Genomic DNA, 7,405 nt, shown 5'->3' on the forward strand with positions numbered 1-7,405 from the left:
TTACTGCAAACTCCAAGTTTTGGACTTGGAGGGCATTATGCTAAGTGCAATAAGTCAGACAGAGAAAGACAAATAATGTAGGCTATCACTTATACATGGAATCTGGAAAATCATGGAAAAGTACAGTGAAAGCCGCTCAGCTGTGTCTGACTCTTTGTGACCTCATGAACTATACAGTCCATGGAATTCTTCAGGCCAGAATACTGGAGTAGGTAGCCTTTTCCTTCTCCAGGGGGTCTTTCCAACCCAGGGGTCAAACCCAGGTCTCCCACATTGCAGGCAGATTCTTTATCAGCCGAGCCACAAGGGTAGCCCTGTCAGACAAAATAAGTTCTTAATCTAGACCACTCTTCATCTTTCTCAGGATTTGTGTTTGGTTGGTTGGTTGGTTGGTGGTTTTTCTCTGGTTTTATTGCTCATGACAAATGTCCCAACTGATGTAGAGCCTAGAACCTGACAGTAGGGAACAAAACTAGGAGGGAAAAGAAAGAACTGTCACCTAGAATGTCGCTAATCACATAAGCTGCTCTCGAGTCTATCGAAAGGAAGTGAATTCATCAGCTCATTTTAAGAGCTCACCTGTTTCTGATACCAGTGAACTGTGATAGCTGCTCAGTCGTGTGCAACTCTTTGCGACCCTGTGGACTGCAGCAGCCCAGGCTCCTCTGTCTATGGGATTCTCTAGGCAAGAAAACTGGAGTGGGTTGCCATTTGCCTGCTCCAATTTCTGAAACCAAAAACTGTACAAATCAAACCCATCAGTGAGTGAAGAAGAGACTCTCTCCCAGGACGTTTCACCCTTGGGACACACAGATGATGTCACATAACCTGAAAGAGAGAGGTAGTCCTTTCATGTTTGGGTTTGAATCTATAGGAGCCACTATTATAGTTTTTTTTTTTTTTAACTATTGTCCATCTACATCTCTTTATTTGTTTTTCTTTCTATTTTTAAAAATATTTGTTTATTCATTAAATATCTGGCTGTGCCAGATCTTAGTTGCAGCAGGTGGCATCTTAGCTCCCTGAGCAGGGATCAGCTCATGTCCTCTGCTTTGGAATTGGAAGTCTTCACCACTGGACCACCAAGGAAGTCCCCTCTATTATTTTTTTATTCTATTCTTGGTCCAATTAACTAATTTCATGACCACCCCCCACAATTTGGAGAACACCCTCACGGAGCACTAAATTGCATTTTCTCCTGAGTCCCCTGTAAGCCTCGCTTAGGCCAGGCTTGACCTTGAAAAGCCACATCTTACACAGTGTGTTGCATACTTCTTATACACCTACACGGAGACGGTTGGATGGCATCGCCGAGTCGATGGACATGAGTCTGAGCAGACTCCAGGAGATGGTGATGGACAGGGAGGCCTGGCGTGCTGCAGTCCTGGGGCCGCAAAGGGTCAGACACGACTGAGTGGCTGAGCCACAGCACATAAACTGTGTAAGCAAGCAGAAGCCTGCCAGTATCTCCAGATCTCATTTAAATTCCTCAATCTAACCTAACCTAAGTTCCTGAAATCTAATCTGCGAGTTCTTCCCCGTACGCATGAAATGGAAACAAAACAAAACCCTGTGATAAAACTGCGAGAGCCCGTGAGGTGGGGTCCGCATGCCTGTCCTGCTGAGAGCTGCAGACACCTCAAAGGTGACCTCAGGGACCCCAGCCCCAGCCTCGCAGGGATGGACAGGCAGTCCACGTGACAACCACCCTCCTGGCTTCCTGTGGTCCACGCTGACCCACCTGCAGCTGGGTGGTCGTGAGGCAACCAGAAGAGCAAGCTGAATAAACACACTCAACTTAGAAGAAGACAAACTCGTGCGTAAGTTCCTCGGGTGACCTCAGGCTGAAGGTTTCAGCGAGGCGCAGCTCCCTATCTCAGGGACACTGGTTTTCACAGGTTACTGATACTCTGTGTGTGTGTGTGTGTCCTAAGAGGCCACATGTTCATCAGACCCAGGGTAATGATCAGTGAATGCTCTTTGGAGCGTGCAGTCAGTGAAGACCCCACTTCACTCTGGGGTCTGAGCTTTACCCCCCACGTCTCCCTCAACACTGTGTCCTCCCAGCTTTACCTGGGGACCCTCAGCTGGGCTGAGCACAGTCATGGGGCCACAGACGGCTCTCAGGAGCTTCAGCCTCTGCAGTCATACAAGCGGTTCCTTGATAAAATCTCGAATAAATCAAACTAGGTAATTCCATCCATGTTTGCGTCGTGAGATTTGGTCTGAGTCTATTTCGCACTCATTCACAAAGGAGGTGTGTTAAGGTCTTTATAACAAGCATGGAGTGGGAGGAGAGAAGGTCCCGGGAGGAGAAAATCCTCAAAAGTGAGGTCCACCAGCCCTCAGCGGTAGCAGCTGACCAGGGCAGGGACACTGCGTTTCATTCAAGGGAGGGACCCGAAGCCTCTGCTCAGCCCAGGCACCTTCCACTGAGCCGGCGGGGACAAGATCCAGCCAGAGCAGAGAAGCAGAAGCAACTCTCCTGCCCACAGGAGCTCGCGTTGTAGAAACACAGCTGCCTTTGCTGTTCAGTCACTAAGTTGTGCCCAGCTGTTTGCAACCCCATGGCCTGGAGCCCGCCAGTCTTCCCTGTCCTTCACCATCTCCCGGAGTTTGCTCACATTCATGTCCACAGAGTCAGCAAGGCTATTCAACCACCTCAGCCTCTGCCACTCCCTTCTCCTTTTGCCCTCAATCTTTTCCAGCATCAAGGACTTTTCCAATGAGTCGGCTCTTTGCATCAGGTGGCCAAAGTATTACCGTGTCAGCTTCAGCATCAATAATCCTTCCACTGAGTATTCAGGGTTGATTTCCTTTAGGATTAATTGGTTTGATCTCCTTGAGGGAATCTCAAGAGTCTTCTCCAGCACTGCAATTCGAAAGCATCAGTTCTTCAATGCTCAACCTTCTTTATGGCCCAACTCTTACATCCATACATGAAAAGTAAGACAAATTAAATAGAAGCTAGACTATGCCAAAGCCTTTGACTGTGTGGATCACAATAAACTGTGGAAAATTCTGAGAGAGATGGGAATACCAGACCACCTAACCTGCCTCTTGAGAAATCTGTATGCAGGTCAGGAAGCAACAGTTAGAACTGGACATGGAACAACAGACTGGTTCCAAATAGGAAAAGGAGTATGTCAAGGCTGTATATTGTCACCCTGCTTATTTACCTTCTATGCAGAGCACATCATGAGAAACGCTGGGCTGGAAGAAACACAAGCTGGAATCAAGATTGCCGGGAGAAATATCAATAACCTCAGATATGCAGATGACACCACCCTTATGGCAGAAAGTGAAGAGGAACTCAAAAGCCTCTTGATGAAATTGAAAGAGAAGAGTGAAAAAGTTGGCTTAAAGCTCAACATTCAGAAAATGAAGATCATGACATCTGGTCCCATCATTTCATGGGAAATAGATGGGGAAACAGTGGAAACAGTGTCAGACTTTATTTTCTGGGGCTCCAAAATCACTGCAGATGCTGATTGCAGCCATGAAATTAAAAGACGCTTACTCCTTGGAAGAAAAGTTATGACCAACCTAGATAGCATATTCAAAAGCAGAGACATTACTTTGCCGACTAAGGTCCGTCTAGTCAAGGCTATGGTTTTCCCTGTGGTCATGTATGGATGTGAGAGTTGGACTGTGAAGAAGGCTGAGCGCTGAAGAATTGATGCGTTTGAACTGTGGTGTTGGAGAAGACTCTTGAGGGTCCCTTGGACTGCAGGGAGATCCAACCAGTCCATTCTGGAGATCAGCCCTGGGGTTTCTTTGGAAGGACTGATGCTGAAGCTGAAACTCCAGCTTTGGCCACTTCATGCGAAGAGCTGACTCATTGGAAAAGACTCTGATGCTGGGAGGGATTGGGGGCAGGAAGAGAAGGGGGCGACAGAGGATGAGATGGCTGGATGGCATCATGGACTCAATGGATGTGAGTCTGAGTGAACTCCGGGAGATGGTGATGGACAGGGAGGCCTGGCGTGCTGCGATTCATGGGGTCGCAAAGAGTTGGACCCAACTGAGTGACTGAACTGAACTGAACTGAGAGTGTTTTTAGATTTTTTTAATAGCATTCACAAAACCACAAAAAATGTGCCATTTTAAATCATACACTTCAGAGGATTTTGGTACCTTCAACTCTTCTGCACAACCGTTGTGCTATCCAATTCCACAACATTTCCATCACCCCAAAAGGAAACCCTATTTTCGTTGAAGGTCAGTTCCAGTGGTCCCTCCCCTGGTCCCTGGCAACCACTCATCTGCTTTCTGTTTCTATGCACTCACCTCTTAGACGTTTCATACCCACGGAACCACACAATACATGGCCTTATGTGTCTGGTTTCTCTGGCTTAACATAATGTTGTAGCATGGGTCAATTTTTTATCCCATTTTATGACTACTTCTGGCTTTTCATTACAAAGAGACAAAAGATATTTGTATCTATTAATATGTCTTTTGCTAGATGAAAAAATTGTAGTATGAAAAACAAATTTATTAATTTGCTAATACATGACAGACAGCTGCCTGGCTTCCTAGTTTTCACTGAAAACTAAGGTTTATTAATAGCTAAAATGTATAATCCAGGTACAAAAATAACACTATTTTAGGAACAACAAAAAGGAAGGGAATCAGCTTTCTATAGAAAATATGAGAATAAAATGAGATTATTTTTATGTAAAGAGTATGCAATAAGTATGTGTTTTAAGGAAAAAAAGAGAGCATTTTTGTCCTAAAATAAAATGACTGGTCACTCCAGAATAAGAAAGGGAAAAGAAGGAAAAATCTAAATTGAGCAGAGAAAGCTTCAGAAGTTTTATGGGAAAGGAATTTTATGTTATGAGATGAAAGCTGGCTAAAATTATACAGATTTGTTTGTAAGGTTTTTTTTCCTGAGCTCAATAATGTCCTGACACAAAATGAAGGTTTTAATTTCCTTTCTGTTTAAGCCAGGACATTTCTTAGGTGATTAGTTTACTCTGAGTGAAACACGATGAAGGATTTTCTTTCCCTTTAATGTCATCTGCCCCGAGAAGAAAGATTCCCTGTGTTAGGAAAACATTGTAAACATCTTCGCTGGAAATGGGATGGCTCTGAAAATGTATTCTTCAGGAGAAACTGCAGCGTACACAGTATCAGACCTCAGTCTTATACTTGACTTTGAGGTTTTGTTATCTACTTGCAAACTTGAGAAATCACAAAAGTTGGTGTCTGCTTTACTCTTGCCCCTTCTCTGAAAAATATTTACCATCAACTACACAAAAAAATGCTTCCTCTTCCAAGTGATTCATGGAAAACACCCTGACAAGGACCCTAGAATGCAGGTTTCTGATGACTTTAGGATCGTAACATGGAACTGGGTAAGAATCTCTAAAACTCTAATGGAAAACTGATTCACAAAGCTGCTCACCCAAGATCTAGCCAAACAAAAATTAATTGCTAGGGACTAAATGAACAGGGAGGCCTGGCGTGCTGCAATTCATGGGGTCGCAAAGAGCTGGACACGACTGAGCGACTGAACTGAACTGAACCGATGGTGATGACTGCAATCTTATGACTGCTTTTAAAGGGTTAGTAGTATTGGCTGAGTCATGTCTGACTCTTTGCTACCTCATGGACTGTAGCCCACCAGACTCTTCTGTCCAAGGAGTTCTCCAGGCAAGAATACTGGAAGTGGGTTGCCATTTCCTTCTCCAAGGGATCTTCCCAACCTAGGAATCAAACCCAGATCTGCTGCATTGCAGGCAGATTCTTTACCATCTGAGCCACCAGGGAAGCTTGGCCTTTTGGCTAAGATCAAGCATCTGTTCTTACCAGTTTAAAGCATCGCTGAGTCTTTAATGTTTTGTCCTCCAGATTTAGAGGATATATCTTCTCCTGTCTTTTAAGCTGTCTATAACTTGCAACAGTTTGGTAAAGTGTACTTTTTTTCTTCTTTTAAATTTGAAAAAAACGTTTTATTTTGTATTGGAATAGAGCTGATTAAAAGTGTTATGATAGTTTCAGGTGGACAACAAGGGACTCGGCCATACATATACATGTGTCTATTCTCCCCCAAACTCCCCTCCTGCCCAGGCGGCCACATAGCACTGAGCAGAGTTCCATGTGCTGTACAGCAGGTCCTTGCTGGTTATCCATTTTAAATATAGCAGTGTGTTCACAATGTTCCCGAAGTCCCTAACTATCCCTTCGCCCTACAACCATAAGTTCATTCTCTAAGTCTGTGAGTCTCTTTCCTATTTTTTAAGTAAGTTCATTTGTATTACTTCTTAGATTCCACATATAAGGAATGTCTTACGACATTTCTTCTTCTCTATCGGACTTGCTTCACTCGGTACGACAATCTCTATGTCCATCCATGTTGCTGGAAATGACACGATTTCATTCTGCTTAACGGTTGAGTAATATTCCACTGTATATATACACCACATCTTCTTTTTAACTTTAATTTCAGTTCAGTCCAGTTACTCAGTCATGTCCAACTCTTTCCAACCCTATGGACTGCAGCATGCCAGGCTTCCCTGACCCTCGCCAACTCCCAGAGCTTACTCAAACTCATGTCCATCACGTCGGTGATGCCATCCAACCATCTCATCCTCTGTTGTCCCCTTCTCTACCTGCCCTCAATCTTTCTGAGCATCAGGGTCTTTTCAAATGAGTCAGTTCTTCGCATCAGGTGGCCAAAGGATTGGAGCTTCAGCTTCAGCATCAGTCCTTCCAGAGAATATTTAGTACTGATTTCCTTTAGGATTGACTGGTTAGATGTCCTTGCAGTCCAAGGGACTCTCAAGAGTCTTCTCCAACACCACAGTTCAAAAGCATCAATTCTTCTGCACTCAGCTTTCTTTTTAGTCCAACTTGCACATCCATACATGACCACTGGAAAGACCATAGCTTTGACTAGTCTGACCTTTGTCGGTAAAGTAATGTCTCTGCTTTTCAATATACTATCTAGGTTTGTCATAACTTTTCTTCCAAGGAGCAAGCATCTTTTAATTTCATGGCTGCAGTCACCATCTGCAGTGATTATGGAGCCCAAGAAAATAAAGTCTGTCACTGTTTTCATTGTTTCCCCATCTATTTGTCATGAAGTGATGGGACCAGATGCTATGATCTTCGTTTTTTGAATGTTGAGTTTTAAGCCAGCTTTTTCACTCTCCTCTTTCACTTTCATCAAGAGGCTCTTTAGTTCCTCTTCACTTTCTGCCATAAGGGTGATGTCATCTGCATATCTGAGTTATTGATATTTCTCCCAGCAATCTTGATTCCAGCTTGTGCTTCATTCAGTCCAGCATTTTTCCTGATGTACTCTGCATAGAAGTTAAATAAGCAGGGTGACAATATACAGCCTTGATGTCATACTCTTTTCCCAATTTTGAACCAGTCCATTGTTTCATGTCTG

The sequence above is a fragment of the Ovis canadensis genome, chromosome 21 (assembly GCF_042477335.2).
Source record: "Ovis canadensis isolate MfBH-ARS-UI-01 breed Bighorn chromosome 21, ARS-UI_OviCan_v2, whole genome shotgun sequence".
Classification (NCBI taxonomy): domain Eukaryota; kingdom Metazoa; phylum Chordata; class Mammalia; order Artiodactyla; family Bovidae; genus Ovis; species Ovis canadensis.